Raw genomic sequence first — 24,580 nt, forward strand, 5'->3', positions numbered from 1 at the left:
TAAGAGTATATAAGATCACGGAGAAGGGAAATGCAATGTAATTGGAAATAAAGGGGGGGGGGGCGCACATTGTAGCATTCTGATATGCTGTGGTGTGAGACTGCACCGCACGTGTTCTGTGGGCGTAAACTAATGATCTATGAGGCTATGTGTGGCTGTGAGGGAAAAGGAAGATTTTTAAGGGAAATAATACCACATGAGGTGGACGGCAGTGGACGCTAATTTGAATGGAAGTCATGGGGGGCCAAGACCCACACCCACACCCACACTCACACACACACACACACACACTTATGTATGAGGTAGAGGACACATGCCTGCACAGAATCCAAGCTCTTTCACATACAGATTGAAGAGTGTTAGCCTTAAACAACTAGAAGTTGTGTTGTCGTTTGTTTTATTGTATTTTCTTATTTATTCAAAGGTTAAAAGGGTAGGCACAATAAGCCTACCTAATCAGCCGACACCTTTTTGGTATACGTTTTCAATGATAACAAATGAAGGCTTTGTATGAATAAAAAAAGGTATATAAATATTCAGGCGTTCCTTCATATTTCGGAGGTTTACTTTGGCATTTAAAACGTTCTGATTGCATTGCGTTTCCCGTGTCAAGTTGAACATTTGAATCCAGCAACAATCATTTATATAGTTTAACCCAGATTAAACAATATTTTTGTTTGAAAAAAAAAAAAAAAATCCATAGCAAACAGATAAATGGAGGCACAATGCACAATAACATGGTATGTTTATACATATTTTGTAGAGATTTTTTTTTTTGCACACCTACTGGGGTAGGTGCGTATAGGAGCAGGCAATATAAAACACAATTGTATACATAAATATACAATATATGTGGTAGCCCCCCCTACCCTTTGAGGTAGGGGGTCCCTGCTCCATCTCCCCATCAGTTTGGGGGTCCCTGGCCTGAAAAGGTTGAAGACCCCTGGTTTAACCTATAGCTCATTGGGTATTACTTCCAGCTCTTCCAGCAAAGAAAGATGTCGTACTATCTCACACCATTGTAAAAAATGCTTATGACAGAAAGAAAGAAATCTATAACGTGACTGACAAAAAGGAACCAAAACAAGAAATAGTACTTCAAACGTACTGTAGGTCAGCAAAATTGAAGCTCTCTCTATGTGTGTGTGTGTGTGTGTGTGTGTGTGTGTGTGTGTGTGTGTGTGTGTGTGTGTGTGTGTGTGTGTGTGTGTGTGTGTGTGTGTGTGTGTGTGTGTGTCTGTGTCTGTGTGTGTATGCATAATGTGTGCACACAGCGCTCCTAATAGCTCTGTGGCTTCCGAGTCACCGGAGAGTCAAGCGCGACAGTCAGGGTGGCGACAGGGGCCACGGCCATGTCCCGACGGTCGCAAGAGGATAGCGAAGCGTGAAAACCAAAATAATGGTTAGACTCGCTTATAGGTGATCAATACTGATGGAGGGGTCGTTGGCGGTGGTGGGGAGGAGGAGGAGGGTTCTGTGGACGAAGGGTACAGGGAGGGGATAGGGAGGAGAGAGAGAGAGAGAGAGAGAGGGCTGTACCGTGTGTGCGAGGAGAATAAAATGGCTGGCTCCGGTTTCACCGCGGATGACAGCTCTCCAATAAGCGGAGGAGGGCTGTGTGAGGATGTTTGTCCCTCCTCCCCCCAACACTCCTCTCTCTCTGCTTCGCTTCAGGACACACACACGGGTCTAACGCTGGCCTGATTTCATGTTCCTGAACTCGCATACCTGAGCTGTAACCTCACTGCAAACACTATACCGCAGTGCCAAAAATGGCAGGAGAGCCTTGAACTTGGGGAGAAAAAGATCATTCTTGACTGTTAACAACGGTACAGACACGTGGTGATGTTGAACTTGAAGTTCTATATGAGCTCGTTTGAACCGCATGGCCCGCCCTCTGTGTCACCTGAGCGTATATACGAATTAGCTGCATTGTTGTAATTTCCAATAACATCCATCAGCTGTGCTGGAAACATCCAGAAGAAGTTTTTTTTTTTTTTTTCTCCTTATTGATTTTCTTTTGCTTCTCCTTTTGGTCCAGGAGGCCAGAAGAGGAGAGGTTGGAGAAAGAGGAGAGACGAGCCTGGATCTTTTTACACAGTGGAGCCAGACTGCTGGAGCCCGGCATGGGGGGGTGGGGGGGGGGGGCTAAAGGAGACCATCTTCCTAACACGGATATGGAGATATTGGAATGTGGCGCCCATTAATAACAACTCAGTTGTCATCTGCACAGTCATTTTCCACCAGACCGGTCAATATAGCATGTGGAGTGCTCGTAAGAGCGCGCTTTTCTATGCGTGTGTGCATTAAGATTAGGTCTAAATCAGAGGGTTTTTTATGCGCGCGTTCAGGACTCAAATGTGTGTGTGTGTGTGTGTGTGTGTGTGTGTGTGTGTGTGTGTGTGTGTGTGTGTGTGTGTGTGTGTGTGTGTGTGTGTGTGTGTGTGTGTGTGTGTGTGTGTGTGTAACAGAGTAGATTAATTCGGTTTGTGGTTGGCACCACCCTTTGGTGGCGGAGAGTACTGTATACTTTCTGGCATCTGCGTTTCATGATAATTGCACACCTTATTTTTGAAACATACCAATTATATCTTCAAGATAAACATTGTACATGTATTTGTGGAAAATATTTAATCAATCACATTTTGATATGTGGCTGCGTGTACAGTAATCTCTCTAAAAGCGCAAAAAAAATAAGAAAGGAAATGTAGGCCATTTTTGTCTGCAGAGGATGATGAATTGAATCTAAACGTACGGATTGCTATCATATCTTCGATCCTATAACTCATCCCTCATCCTCGATCACAGTAGCGTAGTCCTTGTTTTATCCTTGACGTATTGTTTCAATTTGATTGTATCCAATGTCAAATATCAAGTTGAGAGCCTCAGTCAAAGAAAATATATACAAATTGTCCACAAATCCTAGACTTGCAATGAAGAAATGTGCATGTCATTTATTATGTCAAAAGTGATGAAAATATGCCACTTCCAACCTGGCGTTCCTATTTTAATTAAGAAATATAATGTATTTTTAACTATAGCAGATCTATAAGCTCACTCTGGGCTTGTGTATCTGCTATTTTTTGCTGCACTACAACGTCGCACCACAAAGTATAGAATAGGGCATACGTGGTTAAAGAGACGTTGGGTCTCTATGAATGACTATCATCAAATTGAATGAAGTGGCCAAAATAGCAAGTAGCAAAAAGAAACAACAAAACACAAAAAATGAAAGAAATTAGACGGTTCTTAATTCGATAAACGTGCCTCTCTGTATAACAGTAATCATCATATTTCATGCTGTCAATTTCTATCTAATTGCTCGCCTTGGAAAAAACGTGCTTCCCTGCCACTATCGCCATCCTACCGTGCACAGTGCAGAGAACACCGTTGCACACCAATTAAAAAGACCGGGGTTCCAGTTTTAGGCAACTGGCATTGGGGGCACCTGACAAGTTAATTCTTTGCAATTATGTCATTTCTCAAGCAAACGACAGAGGCGCGGCGGCACGTGATCTTCTTAGGTGGTGGCGCGCAACACCGTGCACGCTCAATTAAAATCACAAAACTATAAAGTGGACACTTGTGTTCAATGAGGTTGTTAAAAAAAGCTGGCATTCAGACCTCAGCCATGACATGGTGATTATATATTAAGACACCTCCATCCAAAAAAAACACAAACCCTCTGGTTGGTCTGGGATGGATTTCTGCTTAGTGCCTTCTAGTTCCTACTGTGCCTTTCGGTGTATTGGTCTCTCTGATTTCCTATTGTTTCCCTCCAAAGAAAGGAAAATGCATACAAAAAGAAAAAGAATAGAAAAGAAAAAGTGAGCATTATTCTGACTAGCTTATATTGTTTTACAGATATTTATGCTGTGACCGTGGATTGGTAAATTAAAACATGATAATGGGTGAATGGGGCTAACGTTTCGGCGGTAGTGGACAGGCTCCACCAGGTTTTTAAGACAGTGAAAATATAAGAAAGAAAGAAAAATAAATCAACACATTTTCTCTTTATTATTATTATTATTATTATTATTATTATTTTGCAATCAAGTTGGATTGCACATAATCCAGACTGGAATGTAAGTGTAGAATTTGTGGTGTGAACAACAGTAAATAAAAAAGATGAAATTCATTCAGTGTCAGCATAACAGTTGAGGAAAGGCCTTTTTAAGATCTGTCTATGATATTCATGATATCAAGAACTACAGAGTCCTCTTGTGGCGACCACCTCTCCACTCTCAAAAAACTCAAAAATCCTGCAGAGGCCAAGGGAGATGATATTAAGACCTGGAAAAGTTATCTAACTGGTCTAACTGTGACACATAACCACAAGCCATTCATGGGACTGTCTAATTAATAAGTTACAGACGTTTACGTTTCATTTTCTCTCCACGGGCACTTTCAGTACTTTTTAACGCAGTTATAAAAAAAACTTTCTTAACTTCCCACCCAAACGCTGAACGCCTTGTAGCGCTCGGGTCGTCGGCTCTTAAAGTCAAAGAGCTTACAAGGTTCCCCCTCGAGACCACCCGTAGCTCTCCCTTTGCACGTCTCTCCCCGAGACCAGGCTGGTTGCTGACGCGGTTTAAGATGCTAGCACCTCGCTATTAACATGTGGCCAAGTATTTGTGCCCTCTCATCGGCGCCCGAGGGTTTCTCTCTCTCTCTGAAATGCTCTTTTAGCAGCTCGCTGACAGGCGGGTAGCTCGGCTTTCCAGTTAATTAAAGGGAAAAACATGGCCTTAACTGGTGCATAGTCGCACCCAGTCTGCATAATGGGACGTAATTAACTTCCCCTCATCGCTGCTTCACTTCAAAGGGTCGGTTTTGAGTCAGTCATGCACAAGCACACACACACAAATTATATATACACACACACACACACACACACGCACGCACGCACGCACGCATGCACACACATTCACACAAACACACACACACACACGTGCGCGCATTAGATGTGTATTTATTACTGTTGGTGCACATGCCACACTGTATATTCTCAGAGAAATACTGTAGATTCCCGCAGCACACTCCTCTGGGACGGAATGAGCTCTCCAGTGGATCCCGGAGAGACGCCTAATTCCGGCTGAAGAAGAAGACCTGTAAAAAGTGGGCACTGAGATTTAATGGGCACATGTGCCAACAACACGGTCATACAGGATCAAGAACAAGCATGGTTATGGGGACTCGCCGTGCCCCCTTTGCATATACAGTAGCCACGGCACTTATTATTATGTGAAATCTGTCTGTGTATATACCGTGCCGACATGTAAATGAGAAACCCAAGCGAAGTCTCCCGGTGCATTGGAGTAAAAGCCTGAGTTATAGAGATCTACAAGCTCACAAAGCGTCACAGCGCGACACATTATTGAGCTTGTAGATTGGCAATTTTTTTGTGCGCGACACCTGCGTGCAACCAACTATAAATCAGGCTTAACTCTTTAAGACCGGGAAAGCATCGTTTGTGTCATTTTAAGATTTCTTTGGCTATTCAAAAATAGCAGATTTACAAGCTCATAGCGCGGCACCGAGTGCCGCGCTATGAGCTTGTACATCTGCTATTTTTGAATAGCCAAAGAGATCTAAAAATGACAGAGACGCGTCCCCCGGATTGAATGGCTTAAATTTGATCCTGACACATGGTGTGACTAAAAGCAGGCTTGAGTCCTGCTCTCTGTCACATGCAGCGCTGGAACCGTGTTGAGGTGGAGTCTGGAGGCGTGTCCCTGCTATTCTGCTTCCTCTCCTATAGTCTGCCTCCGTTACACTCCCAAACTATACGGTATAAGAAACCACAATCCTTTATACAGAGTCTAACACGGGGCATGATTACCCGCTCTTCATTTGAATGCAAAAATACTAATCAAGATCCGTAGAAGAAATGACATGGTAAATACATAACTTTCAGCCACATGTACTTAGCTAAACATTTTTGTAGATACGTTACGTTAAAAAAAGAAATATTGATATTAAATCATTTATTTGTTCAATTCTATAGCTTTGCTCCCAGCCCCTACATGCTATCTGACATTTTAAGCGCACGCACGCACACACACACGTGCGCGCACACACACACACATCACAACGCTTCCTTGTCGCACTCCAAACACTGGAAAAAAAACCTTTCTGAATGGTGACATCTGCCACATGCGTTTGGCGGCCAACATCGAACTGTGCCCGATGTCCGGGAAGACAGCTTCCATTCCCCCCCGTCCCCCCGTCCCCCTTAAACCAAGTTACCGTGAACTTCCCAGCTGTGAGAGAGCGACGAGGCTCGGCCAAATCAGAATGATGGCTGGGCTCTGTTTGCCTTTTTTGCTGTTATTTATTCATGTATTTATTCTTCCTGTCGTTAGCCCCTCTCTCTCTCTCTCTCGTTCCTGCATCTCTCCATCCTTTCCCCCCCCCCCCCCCCTCCGCCCCCTTCCCCCTCATGCCCTGCCAAAGAGGAAGCAATGTCTTGTTATATCAGGTGTGATACATGCTCTCCTCGGGCTCAAACAAGCCCCTCATCTTCTATTTTCAGTCCGTTTTATATTCACAGACCCGCACGGTTGAGAAATGTGGGCCCTTTATTGGCAAACATTCAATTGGGCCGGAACATGAATAGTATATCTGATTTGAGCCCATAAATGTATCATTATGAATTATGTCTGGATTAAAACATATTTTTTTCCGAATTGATACTTATTTATTTCATCACCCAAAGAGCTAAAGATAATGTCAGTATAGTTTGGGGGGCAGGCATAAAAAGTGCTCATGATCCACATGTAACATAGCCGATCTACAAGCTCACAACACGATGTGGTGACGTGTTGTGAGATTGTAGATCGGCTATTTTGGCTATTTATCTATGGGCGGGAAATCTTTTAATTAAACAAATGACGTGCCCAAAATAGGGACACCGGGTTGAAAGTGGTTCAAATATATTCTTTAGGCGGGTATAGAATTGGCCTCTGTATGGGGAAATGAGTGCCAACAAAGTACACTAAAAGATACAGTATAGTACATTTACATTTACTATAATTCATAGCTTTTTGTATTATAGTTAAAAGCAATAATAATGTGTGGTTGTCACACAATCTCAAAGCACACCTGGATTTGCACCCGTGCACCACCACCACTGACCTAAACAAATGTATAGCTATTTAAATATAATGCTCCTAGTTCATAATCAGCCTGTATGCTGACCGCTGTTCAAGCATCATCATGAAGTGCATTTATTTTTTTCTTGTTGGAGGTGTAACAGCGGCAGCAGTGGGGCGGGAGGCTGAACACACAGTGGGTGGTTCCCTAGACCCGTATGTGTTTGGGAACTGATGAACTGCAAGTACACGGTAAGTTTCAAGTCTTCACATAAAATAAAGTTCTAGAAACCAACAGTGTTTGCTGCATGGATTGTTTATCAGTTCACGATTCCAGCTGGCAACCAGGGAGATCACAGCACTGCACAGAGAATTTCATGCACATTTTTGGCAAATGATCAAAAGGTGGCCTCTTTGTTTATGTTTTAAAAATATAGCGAACATATCCAATCTACAAGCTCACCACACGTCGCATCGCGTCACCTTGTGAGCTTATAGATTACATATTTTTGCTATATGTCGTACGACGAAGTACACTGGGCTTAAATGGTTAAAAAAGCACGGTGACCACTACTGGTCAGCACTGTGTGACCACCTTCCTATGACACACACGCCTCTTCCCGTTTAACACACTGGCACCCACACCCACACACACACACACACACACCCACACACACACACACACACTACCCCTCCCCACAGTGAACAGTTGCCGTGTCACAATAGGTTGTCCCTGGATGAGCACTACACTTACCATGGATTTACATGTGTGCTAATTAGAGTGGAAGAAATGATTGGCTGCTCACAACATCGCAGTAAAGAGGGCCCAGATGCACACGCACACACACACACACCTATAAGCACAAGCGCCTTTGAACACGCATGCCCACAGCTCCCCCCAGTGTTGCCAGATTCTGTGAGAGAAACAAGCAACCAGGTCTAGGAAAACCAGCCCAAAAGAAGCGACTATGGGCCACATGAGCACTTTAACAAATACATCAGCTTATTTGAAAATAGCAGATCTACAAGCTCACAACGCGTCGCATGATAGATCGGCTATTTTCAAATAAAATCTTGCGGGGAAATTATAATAAGCAGATCTGGCAACGCTGCATGACCCCCTCCCCCTCCCCACCCACACACAGTGTTTATATTATGTGCACGCGTACACACCCACACACACACAGCCCTGGTGGACAATAATGCATTGGGGCGTACCCCGTCACACCGTCTAGAGACACTCCTCACTGGAGTTTGGGGTTCTGTCACATACAATTTAGTCCACGTCAGAACCCCTCACACCCCTCCCCTTAGAGTGTACAACTCTATCTCCCTCCTAGTCCTCCTGTCCGTGTGTGTGTGTGTGTGTGTGTGTGTGTGTGTGTGTGTGTGTGTGTGTGTGTGTGTGTGTGTGTGTGTGTGTGTGTGTGTGTGTGTGTGTGTGTGTGTGTGTGTGTGTGTGTGTGTGTGTGTGTGTGTGTGTGTGCGCGAGCGAGGGAGGTGGATTGACCAGCATTGGAAAATCGTTGATGGGTTTCAAGTTACTAAAATCCTGATACTAATAATACAATTAGTTCCATTGGATCAGGTATCTGAATATGTTCCATTGCTAAATTACATAAAAAACAAAACACGCAAGCTGCTCTTATTGCAGAAATGTGTGTATTCTTACACTTTACCATATTAGCAGACACACAATAAACAGGTAAAATCACATTAAAGGATATTTTAAATCTTTCCACAAAAAACAAACTACATGAGAAAACTACATGTGCAAATGTACGTACGTGGTTTTCTGAGTGAGTGTGTGTGTGTGTGTGTGTGTGTGTGTGTGTGTGTGTGTGTGTGTGTGTGTGTGTGTGTGTGTGTGTGTGTGTGTGTGTGTGTGTGTGTGTGTGTGTGTGTGTGTGTGTGTGTGTGTGTGTGTGTGCGAGCGAGCGAGCGAGCGAGCGAGCGTGCGAGCGTGCGTGTGTGTCTCAGAGTAGTTAGTATTGTAACCCCCACTGCGTTTCTTCATAATAGCCCCAGATCCGTGGCGGCCTTGTAATAATAACATTTCACCCTGTGTTATTCCTGCTGCAATTCTATGTGTTCAGGCCTCCCACCTCCTGCCAAATTCCCCCTTTGATGTCTTCACTGCTGGCAGGACACAGGGAGCTCTTTCCTAACCAGCGTATACTGAGCCTGCAACATAAGGAGATGTGAGAGAATGTGTACTGGCTTCATATACTCTTACAGCAGCATAGGGAGGTGGCTTCATATACTCTTACAGCAGCACAGGGAGGTGTGAGAGAATGTGTACTGGCTTCATATACTCTTACTGCAGCACAGGGAGGTGTGAGAGAATGTGTACTAGCTTCATATACTCTTACAGCAGCATAGGGAGGTGGCTTCATATACTCTTACAGCAGCACAGGGAGGTGTGAGAGAATGTGTACTGGCTTCATATACTCTTACTGCAGCACAGGGAGGTGTGAGAGAATGTGTACTGGCTTCATATTCTCTTATAGCAGCATAGGGAGGTGTGAGAGAATGTGTACTGGCTTCATATACTCTTACTGCAGCACAGGGAGGTGTGAGAGAATGTGTACTGGCTTCATATTCTCTTATAGCAGCATAGGGAGGTGTGAGAGAATGTGTACTGGCTTCATATACTCTTACTGCAGCACAGGGAGGTGTGAGAGAATGTGTACTGGCTTCATATTCTCTTATAGCAGCATAGGGAGGTGTGAGAGAATGTGTACTGGCTTCATATTCTCTTATAGCAGCATAGGGAGGTGTGAGAGAATGTGTACTACAGTAGGCTACTCTACAGTATATCAGTGAGAGAGAATCATTCAGCATTGTCAAAGGAAGCATGCACAGTATAATTCCCAGTGTTTAACTCTGAGAGTTAATCCTCAATTAAAGCAGCACTATAGTTTGGGGTATCAGTGGCCACTTTGGACACAAATAACATGGCAGCCAACATCTTTCACTTCATTACCCAAGATGTCCGGCGAGACGGCGCTGTGATTGGCCAGTCTTCACTTTGACTGGTAGTTCTGCCTTGATGCCTTGGCAAATGCCAGGATGAAACTAATTGTCTCCCCTATACATAGTAATACCCCCTGAGTCTATACATTTATGGAAGGATGATTATTATTGCTTAAACATGTAACTTTATAATTGTGTGTGACATGAGATGCTATATAGTTCTTCTACGAGTAAAATGTACTCCATATACAGTCTGTATTGGACGAAGCTCATTAAAAGAGCTTTGTCCAATACAGATGGTATAGATTCTGGCAGTGGTTTGTCTCATTAATGTAAGGCCTCTCTGTCATAATAGAGTAGACTGTAAAATCCTGAGTGTTTTTATTTTTGGGTGTAAAAATCAACCCGTAAAGATCCATTCTCAGAGTTAAATTGACACTCAGGATTCTGTGATGTACGGCGTTGTTTTGTTTTAGCCTCTCACCTTTTAAACAATTTAAACAAAGTATTCTTATGTGCGATGTTTCCTCAACTTATTTTTCTTCTCTTTTCCAAGTCCAAAGTCTGTTACAATTCTCAAAATCTATCTTACTTTTTGAGCCACGTTCAGTTTGTACTATCCAGCCAGGGGTGTTGTGGTCGCTTCACGCGACACCACGGCGTGGGGGCCAATATTTTTTCACGCCACACGCACAGGTACGGCACAGTACGGATGTGCACGCGCGTGCATGCTAGAACCTTAACTCTATGGCTAGAACGCGTCCACCTACGGGACCTCGATTCATGAGCCACAGCTAAGTAACCGAATGGCTACTTTGCATAACAGGTTTATAAAGTGAGTGTGCAAATGCGTCCTCACCCCTCGCATGCACAGTAAGCAACACAGCCGCTGGTGCCAGTATATATCCCATCTGCACACAGCCATGCCTCAGCCACCTTTGAAGAAGAGGAAGATAGCCTACCCGATCAAAACTTTTGCTATAGTTTCAGCTCCTATAATTCAAGGCATTCTGTTAATAATTTATATTAGTTTAAAAAGACTAAAACTAAGCTAAAAACTAGTCATTTCACTAGTCATAAAATAAAATGTGTGTGATGTGCGCATGCCGTGTGTGCGTGACGTCATTTAAATAGCGTTCCGCCAAAAAAAGAAATCACCAATACACCCCTGTATCCAGCTGCATTAGTCTCTATACACAACATAATATCCGGGGGCTATTCGCAGTGTGGGCAACCCTAAGGCAGTCAGTGGAAGACAATTGGGACAGACAGGGTGCCACAGTCTCGCTTGGTCGGGGGAATGCAAAGGAATGGCCCCCGACACCTCGTTGGGCACGCAGGTTGCAAGCACCGTCCACCTGAACAGTAGTAGAGTTGGCCAACAGGGGCCTTACAATGGGCAGACTACGATCGTCGCCCGGTCAGATTAATTATCAATTATTATTAGATATTAAGTGGTGATTTTGTGATCAAATGTTTGGGGGACAATGCAAAAAAATTATTAAGAAGAATTTCTGCTCTAGTGTGAGCTTCAGACATTTTATAAGATTGAAGTTTGGGTCCATGCAAATTAAATTCAGCTCTGTTCTTTAGCATTTATTTCATATAGATTTGACCACAGTGGATTAGCATGAGAAACTCAAGAGCTGCGCTTGTCAGCTGGTGGGCAGACACAGTCAAGTGGAATGTGAAATGTCCTGCTGGGTTCAAAGACACAATACACCTTACTTAACACAACATTATGAATAATCTTATTTGCTGGGTCATTATTACATAGACGAGGTCCTCCTCCAATAGCAATACATTGTCAGTGGCTTGGAAACGTGTGTGCGTGTGCGTGTGTGTCTTGTCTACAACTGTAGTGGTTGGTGGTGGTCTCCCTACTCTTCTATTGAGACATTTAGATCCTGTGGTTGGGTAGGACCACTACTGGTTGACAAGCGGTATTGCATGACATTTTAAGGGAAATAATATCTCATCTTCTCCTATGAGCTGACTGTTATAGCTTAACAGTAAAACCTTTGACGCCAACACGGCGGACCCAGGCTTGAGTCCCGGGTAGGACATGAAAGTTACAGAATGCAGGTTTAAAACTTCTTCAATGTAATTGTCTGTGTTATTTGGTGTCAGACATGTGATACAGCACTGTGAGATGATGGTCTAAAGACCAAACGTCCTCTTCTTGTGTCACTTTTTTCCACTTTTTTCTCTTTGTAATTAAAAATATATATTTCTGCATCCAAAGAGCCTTAACGGTCTTCTGTCAGTGTGCAAGCCTTTTCTGTTGTTTATGGACTTTAATGCTGGCCTCTCACACCTGGCTCTATAGCTTTGGTGAGCCTTGAGTTTAGAGCGCAAACCTTTCTACTTTATAAGTAAAATGTGAAGTGTGCACAAGTCACAGTACCAACAGCAACTCCCCACTGCAAAACCCTCAGAAACCTTGATGATGTGGTCGGACAGTAAGGGAAAATACCTCCAGCATTATGTCAACCCACCCCCCATTATTTCTACTATCCACTTTACTCCTGCTCAGTCTGTTCATTTCACACACAGGGGAAGATGAGCTACAGGCAACATATTTGTTTCCCATTCCCATCTGAAAAAAAGCAATCAAGTTTCCACACATAAAATGATAGCAGAATTCCCAGGAGGAAAACCAGGCTGCTGCCTGCATGGGGGCCCCCGCCACTAGGGGGCAAACTTTACCCCAAAGCAAAGTGTGGCAAACGCACTGTGAACACAGTGGACCACAGCAACACCCCTTTGCAATGACAACCCAGTAAGAAACCTCCCTAAAGTGGCCCCCATGGTCCGCGTGTGTGTGTGTTCTCAAACGAAGTGCACGACTATGGCAGTGACACGGTCTGGTCTATGATGACTGATTCCCTTCAAACTATAACGAACGAAGACAACGCACGTTCATGACATGGCGAAGCAGTGAAATTGAGTATGAGTGTGTGAGTAAAGACAGAGAAAGTTAGAAAATACTAAGAAATACAGGCTTACATAAAGCATACTGTAATGAGGATGAGAAATGGACTGGCACCTACATTCACTATGAACACAATATAGAAAACATCATGCAGGGAAACACTATTTACACTTATATTGAAGAAGCAACAATCTGGAGAGAGTATTGAACATTCTAGTCACTTCAGTAACAACATGGGCCAAGTTATTGTGGAACATCATGCTCCCATTAGCATAAGACATGTAGGCTAATGTCGGCTATACATTTCTGGTGTAAAGGTGTTAGGTAAAATAAATAAAAAAAAGGGCCCATGCTGTGCGTACACATGTTGATTTGATATTTCAATTAACTGTTGCACCCTAAACACTTACTACGGGCAGAAAGAAATCACATACACATTACCATTAAATTAATCTCTCAAGAACAGATTCTGCTCTGCGTTTGAATCTGTCGGGGGGGTTCGTCATATCGCGTACGCACTGGCCTACAAGTGGGCGTGCCTTCAGATCAGGAAGCAGGCCGCGCTTTATCAATTTAAGGTAGTGGGCGGGATTTACGTGTCCGCCGATCCTTCCCCACTCGAAACAAACCGAAACTAATTTAACAATAGCGTCCTCGGAGCAGACAAAACAACGGAAAGATATTCACATTTTAACTTGCTCTTTCATCATAGAAACAAGTGGGCTTATAACCAAAACGATCCATGTTCTCTGGGAGAAGTGGTGTTACTGTTCCGTGTAGAAATATTGTTAGTGGGAATGAAAACATAGTCGCACCACTGGAAGTGAAAGGCTGAAGGCAGACCAAAACCCCGGTTTCCTTGCGCACGGGTGCTACGTCGACTTCCTCCCAGAGCCAAGTGAGATAGTCAAAAACAGCAGAGGGCGCTGTTTTTCCTTTTCATTTGGCGATGGGTTCCCAGATTGCCATTAAATAAACAATGAAGACTGCACTAAACATACATACACCAATACATGCAATACACTGCACATTATTGCCAAGTAGGACAAGTCATTGTTTGGACACAAAAGTGTTAATACATACTGTGATACAGTGACATGTAACAAACCTATGCAAATATGCACATGCACGCGCGCGCGCACAGTATGCTTGACACTGGTCTGATTAGTCTGTAAGCAACTATAATGCAATTGACTTTTGCCTTGTGTCCTTTCTAATAAACACACAGAGACATAATAAGGCACACATTCTGAAATGGGAAATAGCATATTGTGTTTCCAATCTGTTCCCCCGAAAGACAAAAGTGCACCCAAGTGCTGAGAAGAAAGTGAGAGCCGTCAAACTTGAGAGAAAACATTGCAGAGTAGTAATGATGATATTTCCCTTTCAAATATATCAAAGCGCAGAGACCGTATAGTGTGTGTGTGTGTGTGTGTGTGTGTGTGTGTGTGTGTGTGTGTGTGTGTGTGTGTGTGTGTGTGTGTGTGTGTGTGTGTGTGTGTGTGTGTGTGTGTGTGTGTGTGTGTGCGTGCGTGCGTGCGCGCGTGCGTGCGTGTCTCTGTCTGTCTGTTCGTCACCTCTAACAATACTGTATTTCAAAAGGAACCATTTATAAAAAATTTAAAACAAAGTTTTGCCTCACATTCACTTTTGAGGTATCTTGAAGCACACCTCTTGGAGAAAAAAAAGAAAAGAAAAAGGAAATGGTCCAATTTAGTCAAAGGCGGCCGAGTGCTAGAGAACATTCTGACGCCCCAATTACAAGTAATTACCACTTTTCGCTTTCAACATGGTGAAATGATTTGATTTCTTTCAGAGGGTAGTCTGGCTTAGCTCAAAACAGACACAGCCCCCCCACTTCTGCCTTGAGTTAAGTCTTTGGCGTTGGTTGGGGACAATTATTTGGGGAGGAATAAAAGAGAGGGGCGGCAAGAAAAGACGGATGGAGAGGCAGATATGTGGGCTATAAATCATGAAGAGGTTGGTATTGAGATGAAACAGAGGTACACTCTGCGACAGCCATTCGCCACCAACAACATCAGGCGTGAATAAATAAATCCACTAAGGCTCTTGGGGAGGACGGACGGAAGGACGGACGGACGTTGTGTGTGTGTGAGAGTGTGAGTGTGAGTGTGTGTGTGTGTGTGTGTGTGTGTGTGTCAACGTCTGCTACTATACTTTTGAGGGCCTTAAGTATAGTAGAATTTGAGAAATCAATATTGTGGGGACAATTAAAACAAATATGTTTAGATTTACAATTCAGGCTGGGTTTAGGGTTAGGTTTAGGCATTTAGAGTTTATGTTTAAGGATTAGACTTATGTCTAGTTGCCTAAGAAGAAGAGGGTGGGGGGTAAGTGGGAAGTTGCTCTCTTGTTTTGATCTCCTTCCCACTTACCCCCCACCCTCTTCTTCTCCCCCCCCCTCTTCTTTCTATGGAAACTAACGTTGCGATGGGAACGATGTACAAAAAAGAATTTCACCCACTTTTTTACCTTGTAAACCTGTGATGTGACAATAAAACTGATTCTGATTCTGATTCTAATGCATTGCAGTGCGTTTTGCGCTTGTACATCGGCTATTTTCGGTGCACAACGCCCATGCGCAACCACGTATATAACTCAGGTTTTAGGGTTAAAAAATTGGGACGGCAAAATAAAAATGCTGTCTTAAAATTCTGGTGTCTAGTATAGTAGTATAATGATACAGTTGTAGGGTACCGAGAAGTGGGGGGATGATTTTAGGGTTCACTTGCCTCATTGTTGCAGGACTTCACACACACAGTTGACCGTCTGTCAGCACCACTGCCTTAAACATGTATAGTGCTGTCGTAAGTCGGATTGAACACAGAAGCACCCGGGAGGAAGTGGACTAAGAAAGGAGAGGAGCCAAACCGAGTTCCTGTTTCTACACAAAAAAAAGGAGGCGGTGCCCCCAGAGGCAAAAACAAAGAAAACGTTTTATTTTTTTACAGAATGGGTTCCCAGATGGTGTGTTTGTGTGTTTGTGTGAGTGTGTGTGTGTGTGTGTGTGTGTTTGTGTGTGTACTTTTATTATATTGTGCGTTTGTTCTGCAGCTACCCTTTGAACAGGGAAGACAGAAGGAAGGAGGAGGACATGCACCAGTGAAACAGTTCCACACACACACAGGTTTACTGTGGGGAGTCTGGGAAATGACAAACATGTTATTACAATGTCAAATGTAAGAAGTGGGAGATTTTGGGACATGTTGACTCTTCTTCCATGTGTGATTTATGTGGTTTGTTGTCATCAGTTGTTCTAAAGAAACAATCACCCAGTATGGTGAAGGAAAACGTATCATGACTCTTTAAAGGTCGACACAGAGAGCAATGCCATCAAAAGGACTGTATTATAGACATGTTGGGCTGCAACGGTTAATTGAACTAATTCATATAATCAATTATTTAAAAAAAGAATAAATTAATAAAAATGTAATAAAATAATCATAAATAATAAAATATTTCAGAAAACCTGCTTTTCAATTATAATCACAAAAGTAATGGATGAAAAAAATCGCTGAGAAAATAATCGTAATAAAAGTGCAGCCCTAAATGCGACTACATAACATATCATAGTATCGCAAACGGTTAAAACACAAGCGCTGCAATTTCCAGATGGAGGAAATACTGTCCAGCACCAGTCTTCTGCTATCAGATGAAAGACATGCAGCTACATTTGGAACATGCAGAAGGTGTAAGAACACGTGACGTGACTGTGTTCAGGCTGCAATGGAGGCTTAATAAACACCCTGTTTTTGCTCATTTGGCCTTTTCAGTAAGTGAACGTGCGTGTCTGTCAGTGTCGATGAGCGCTCAGTGGCAGAACAAAACGACACACCTCACACAGAAGAACAAATAGTTCTACAAGAGACATTTAGTTGTCACCTGCTGAGACTACAGGATAAAAAAACAGACTTGTTTGGATGGTGACATGACCGCTCTCACACCTCGGATCACAACAAAAGCCCCAGGAGACATGGAGAAAGAACGCCTGTCTGTCTGAGAGAAGCCTGTTACTCCTACACGCTCAAGACACACATGCATGCACACACACACGCACACACTCAAGCTCAAACACATAATGCATGAGCACAGTCACCAAGCATGCAGTAGCACACAAACACTCTCTCTCACACACACGCACGCACGCACACACACACACACACACACACACACACACACACACACACACACACACACACACACACACACACACACACACACACACACACACACACACACACACACACACACACACACACACACACACACACACACACACACACACACACACACACACACACACACACACACACACACACACACACACACACACACACACCCCCCTTGCATCTCAACACCCACACAAGACAAATACAGTTCCAATCCACCTGGTAGTTTGATAGCTCAGACACACACATGACGATGCATTGATCTCTCCCTCTCCCCCCCCCCCCCCCCTCCCCTCCCCGTCCTGTCTCTGTTGGACGTATAGACAGGGCCGGCGCGAAGAAATCCATTAAGCCAACACTTCTCGTTTCCATTGACTGACAGGCCTTGACGGGCCCTGGGCTTTTGGCCACGGCTGCTTTGACTGGCAGCTCGACACTTAAACAAGCCCTCCAGTTGCTATAATAGTTTAAAACACTTTCAATTACCCGAGTCAAACAAATCCTGCACGCGGGCGGCTCGGTGCGCGTCTTCTACATGCAATCCCACACCCCAGTGGGTTCCCCCTCTCCCGCCTGGATCGTTTTGGGTTATCTGGATATATACCCGCGCACGTCTGCTGGTCAGAGCGCGCCGGTTGATGCTAGCGAAAGGGAAATTGGAGGGTGGCAATTGTAGGGTACAGAGAAGAGGGGGATTTTTAGGGTGTGTGTGTGTGTGTGTGTGTGTGTGTGTGTGTGTGTGTGTGTGTGTGTGTGTGTGTGTGTGTGTGTGTGTGTGTGTGTGTGTGTGTGTGTGTGTTGACACTATATACAGTCTCTTTAAATATTTGCAATTACAGTATGAGGCAGTGAAATTAATTAATAGCTGTAAAAGACAGTAAAAAAAAACATATTTTCTGATCATCTGACTAGCAGGTTATTTGCCTTAATTAGTGATGAGATCATTATTATATTTAAACTTCACTACTTTAGTGAACTATTTAAACTCAAATATTAATCCAATTCTTGTGTCTACCACACAAGTACTCTCGTAGATCTTAAAACGATATGTCAAAAATATATTAAGCCACATATGTTGGAAATTGCTTTATTATGGATATATCTACAGCCTAAACATCAAGCCGAGTTTGGTGATTCTGCAAACGGCTGTGAAACTGTCCTCTGACTCAGAGTCCTTGCAGTGGGAATCCAACAGTTAACATCGCAAAAAACTAATTAGCAACACCAACAACCCAAAAAAAAAACATAATACTACACATAAACAGAATTAAGCACTGTATGCCTTGTGTAGTGTATACACACGACTCAACTATGCAACACTATATGTAGGTACAGTATTGTCGCTATAATGTATCACTATTTTCAGATGTTAAAAAGGGAGCCCTCAGCGTTAGACCTCATCCGGAGGTTAACGTTTGTTTATGCGCAATTATCTGGCATCACCCAGCAGCACCCTGGGCCTCCCATGTGCAATAATAATACTACGCTCCTTGTTTCCCCAGAAACACCAGACACACACACTAGCAAAACAGTGAAGTCACTCCTCCACTGTCCTTGAGTTGTTCAGGGTTGTTCGGTTTTGTGATGAGTCTTAGGATAGAAGTGTGTGAGCAGAGAAGATGAGAAATAATGGCCTCGGGTCAGGCATGGGAGCAACGCATTTTCCACTATAGACTTGCCAAACACATTTAGATATACACAGATATGCACTGATCCAAATAGGTCACGGTCATCGTACTAGCGCTTTAATCAAAATGAGCAGAGAGTAGAATTGTGAAGACTCACACATACGAGTGGACATAAACTACCAGGGATCTCGGAACTAATTAGACACAAAAATTGCCATCACAGCCTTTATTTTTTTAGATAGGACCGCTCCAAGTGGATTTATTCAGCATGGGAATGCTCTAAATTGGTTTAAGGCGGCCTAATTGGGGCGACATCTTTTCAAATTCGTACAGTCTGTGTCCAGCCTAAAGAGGTTGGAAACCGAGCTGTGACTTTTCCGGAGGGCGGTTAAATGTGCGGGCGGTGGACGTGCCTCACAAGTTACCACAGAGTCCTGTGTGTGCAGGGAAAAGGAATTTAGCAATTAGTTTTTGGGCCTTATAATCTAGAACATTATGACATGGTAAAAACACAAAACATTACTCTATTACTTTGAGGTTATTATTATCATCACCATCAATTTTGTGTGGGACAGGTAGGTACCCACAAAAGTAATGACACACACACACACACACACACACACACACACACACACACACACACACACACACACACACACACACACACACACACACACACACACACACACACACACACACACACACACACACACACACACACACACACACACACACACACACACACACGAATGTTTAGCAAGGAAGAAACTAAGAGTGGACATTCTTCACATTGTAGATTCAGTTGTAAAAGCAGTATTCAAGCCATGAATTTAAAAAAACAGAACCAATAGCCAAGCTTTGTTTCGGTCGGAGATGTGAGGAAATACTGGCAAAGTCCTAACAAAATGGTGCTACTGTACTTTGTTATAGGAGACATTTTCATATTCAGTAAAAAATTAACCGCAATCATTATCAATGACAATATTCTTTACTATTGTTCAACATTTGAGTAATATGGAACGAATCTTAGCAGATTCATGATCAGTGATTAAAGTTAAAATAAAAGACATCATGTGTTTTGTTGTATCTGTTTTGATTTAATTTTACAGTATGCTGACCTGTTTGTTAACGGCAATTTTATTTTTACATTGTGCCCTCTGTTCTTCAGAAACAATGCCTAAAGGCTAATTTATAACTTTGTCAGGCTACACTTTCGTTAGTTGTTAGTAGTTTTTTTTTGTGCTGCAACCCAAAAGACTTCATGACAAAGAAGACAAAACGCAGACAGAGAATTCCTGGAGGCTTGTCTAATTTACTCTCTAGTCTATTACCCAGAGACCTTAAAGAAATAATGCATGGCGGAATGTTTGAGCAAATAAGAGGATGCAGGCAGTATGGATGTCACTTTTTATTTTGGGATATGATAAGTGCTGTGGAATCCGTGGGGCTTTATACCTATTGGTCTGTTTTTGGTTGATTTTGTGAATGTTTTTCTTGAAATAAAACCAAGTAAAGAAGAAGCAGGTAGAGTCCTGTCTGCGTATTGTAGGTTTTAATCTGTACCATAAACACCTACTGTTACTCTGGTGATGTAGCCCTTTATCTAAACCTTGGCCATGACATTATCAGTGAAAAATCTTCAAATAATTAAAAAAAAAACTGCGAAAATAGGAGATCTACAAGCTCACAACGCATCACGATGCAAAGTGTGTGAGCTTGTGGATCGGCTATTTCAACGATAACATTGTACGAAAGTGGTTAACATAGACATGCCGTAATTACTTCACACAATACTTCACAATCACATTCGAAAACACCAACAGCTGTTTACTAGTCACTCATTCCCATGAATCATAATAAACCGTTTCCAGGAGCTATAGTTTCATTCTCTCTTGCAAGCTACGGTATCGTTGTTGTACCTCAGGAGAAAGTCAGTTAACCACATAAAATCCCTACGTAATTCATTTACCGGTGGTCCCCCAGGGGGTCTATCCTTGACTCTCTCGTTTTCTTCCTCTACACAAAATCTCGTCGCCGAAAATAGCCCGACCTGCTATTTTGGCCAAACGCTGGCCTATTATGACATGCCCAGAATACAGACGCTGTGCTGGCATTAGAGGGGGAGGGGCTTCTGTCTCCATACTGTAGAGATTTGTTCCAATGAAGGAAACAGATTGCCAATTCAACAATGCAAGGCATGTGTGGGCTCGCCTGCACAAAGTACTGTAGAAACCGGGCTTTTTAATAAATGGAAAATCAAGAGTGTGCTGATGAGCATGGAACAAGTGAAACTATACCCTATATATATATATATATATATATATATATATATATATATATATATATATATATATATATATATATATATATATATATATATATATATATATATATATATATATATATATATATATGTGTTCCTGTGCCACTGGCTCGACTCAAAGACTTTTACAAGAGACAGGTCGTCTGCTTTGCTCTGAAGATGCTAGAACAAAGCAGACCACACACCCAGTGGTGTAAAGTAGTGAAGTACATTTACTCAAGTACTGTAATTAAGTACTAACAATTTTGAGGTTCTTTTACTTTACCGGAGTATTTCCAATTTTCAATACTTTTACTACTCCACTGCATCTCAAGAGGCAAATATTGTACTTTTACTCCACTACAATTATTTGAAACCTTTAGTTACTTTGCAGATATAAATTATATTATAAAACATACATACATCCACTCTAGCCCTATTTTATATCTAGGTGTGGCCTATCTACAAGCTCACAACGTGACGCGTTGTGAGCTTATAGATCTGCTATTTTCAAACATTTTAGTACTTTTTGGTACGTTAAGAACATTTTGATACTAATACTTTTGTACTTTTACTCAAGTACATTTTTTTGTCCGGACTTTTACTTGTAACAGAGTACTTCTACATTGCAGTATAGATACTTTTACTTAAGTAAAACATTTGAGTACTCCCGTTCCTTCCCCCAAAACAGTGGGACCAGGCTTACGTGTTTTCGTTCAGCAGTGCACTGCATACATGTCCTCTGCACTTGTGAATTACTGTCTACCAGAGTAGAACTTTACCTTTAAATTCAAAACCTCAGTGATTAGCCGTTTTCAAACTACAGTGGACAACATTAATTAGGGTAATGTGGATTACTGTAAAATACTTTACAATAGCCTGCCAAGTCTAAACGCGTCGTACATCCAAAACGTGCACTCCAGCATTATAGTCTGCCGTGCTGTATAATCTCATTGGCTGATTAATGCATTTAAACACGAGCATTAAACAGCTAGACAAACAACTACCGCAAAGTAATACAGCGTCTTAACCCATTAAGACCTGTGGCCTATTCTACAAATGTCTTCTAAATCCCAACGGTTTTCTGAAAAACTATTGTTTCTATATCAGTGGTTCTCAAACCTTTGTCATGTCAAGGACCCCCATCTCAAAATATTTAGTTCCAGGGACCCTCAGAGGCAAATATTTGAGTAAAAAATTCCCTTTAAAAATATATATAAAAATATTTGCACAAAATGTTCAAGAATTTTCAAAAATAGCAGATCTACAAGCTCGTAGCGTGGCACTCGGTGCCGCGCTATGAGCTTGTATATCAGCTATTTTTGAATAGCCAAATAGCCAAAATAAACTAAAATGACACACAGACGCGTTCCCGGTCTTAATGGGTTAAATTAGTTCAAATTAACGCACATTACCCATTATGTTTATAGGGCTGAGCTGTCAATTTCAATGTCTGATATCCATACTAAACTAAAGCCCGGTACCAAATGTGTAGTTGGAGCAAGAACTACATTTCAACAATTTCCCCTGAAAATGTTTCATGTCTTGCTCTGGCATTCAACGTCACCTCTTTGTTGTGGCTTACAACATCCACACATTTTAACTTGATAATAAGACCCGTCTAAAAAAAGGGTTCCCAGAAGACGAAGTTCAGCTTCACATCAACACATTCCAGCAAAGCTTCTCTGCTTAATTTCTTTTCAAGTTTTGAGCTGTGTGGAAAATCAGGCGAGGGAACAAAAAAAGCGAATGGAAGTGATCAGGGGGACGTAGAAGTGAAGGAGTTAAAAAAAAAGTGCAACATGTTCTCTCTTTCCTTATCCCATTCGATCCGGGAACGCATCTGTGTCACTGTAAGATTTCTTTGGGTTATTCAAAAAAATTTTTTTGAAAAATCGTGAAGATGTGTGCAAATCTTTGAATATATATTTCATTTCTAACTCAATTTTTTTTTTATACATTCAAAGATTTGCACACATTTTCACGATTTTTCAAAAATAGCAGATCTACAAGCTCATATGCCGCGCTATGAGCTTGTAGATCTGCTATTTTTGAATAGGCAAAGACAGGACGCGTTTCCCGGATTGAAAGGGTAAAACTTCACATCACACGGCTGTCGCTCGCCGACCTTTAACTGATTCTCAAGTGAAAAACATGCCCACGCCGGTTATTCTCAGCGGGGCGACACGATCGTACGGACAAGCTATAAATCGGGCCCTTACCCCGGACGAGCTTTGTATCCAGGTCAATACAGGCAGGCGCCACAGTGCAAACAGTCCAGGGCTCACCATGTAAAGTGACTCTACAATGCCCCCCAAACCCCCCTCCCACCCCACCCCTCGCGGTCACCATTCGCCCTTAACAACAACCATTGATTTTTTTTTTTCTTTCCTGATGAGGATCTAGCCAGCGTTTAATCTAACATTGTAGCCTCTTGCAGGAGGACATGGCCGAGCATGTCATGTCCATCGATTAGTCACAGGAACCGGCATAGGCTGACCGCTTAACTTTATTGAAAAGAGCCTTTTGACCGTGGATAAGCCCCAGTGATAGAAAATATGAGCCAACATGAAGGGAAACTATTTTGTTTTCCTCTGGAACAATATTTGCATATGAATACAGCATGTGCATATATATGTACATACCCCACACACACACACACACACACACACACACACACACACACACACACACACACACACACACACACACACACACACACACACACACACACACACACACACACACACACACACACACACACACACACACACACACACACACACACACACACACACACACACACACACACAGTTAATATCTCACATTAGCACAAATGTAAATCATATTTAATTGTCTACTTTTGAAATAAGTTGATAATGATCTTTTAGGGTTTGCATAATAATGTAAATCAAACCATCACTTCCCTCATGTTTCTTATTATAAGAATAAAGAAGGGAGGGTTTCTGGCTTATTCCATATAATAACTGTATGTGCACCATCTCCATCAAGCCTATTGTTTACAGATTTCGTGGCCTGACCGATATGCTGGCATGATCAAAACACGAGTGGGTGTCTTATCTTCAGTATACTGTAATCCTCTCTTTGTCTGTTTAAAAAGAAAAACCTTCTTTTGGCAAGGACATTGCTTTTAAATACTGCCATATGCAAATCCCTGCATGCAATTTGCATTTTTAAACATTTCGAGCCCTTTGTGTCGGCTGGATTCTCGGGGCATGCTGATCAATGATTTATGCCTTCTTGTCAATCATATTTCAATATTAGCATGCTTTTAATTATGGTAATAGATCAGGGATGTACTACTGTACACCGACAGAAATTATTAATTAATCTCCAGAGCGGTATTATTTCTAGTGGAAAAATAAATGAATATGTTAAGGGCAACAGGAAGTCTTACTTAAACATTACTCTCTGGAACGGTTCAGTCCTACTCC

Source organism: Gymnoscopelus braueri (assembly GCF_963280865.1).
Source record: "Gymnoscopelus braueri genome assembly, chromosome: 11".
In the NCBI taxonomy this organism is placed as follows: domain Eukaryota; kingdom Metazoa; phylum Chordata; class Actinopteri; order Myctophiformes; family Myctophidae; genus Gymnoscopelus; species Gymnoscopelus braueri.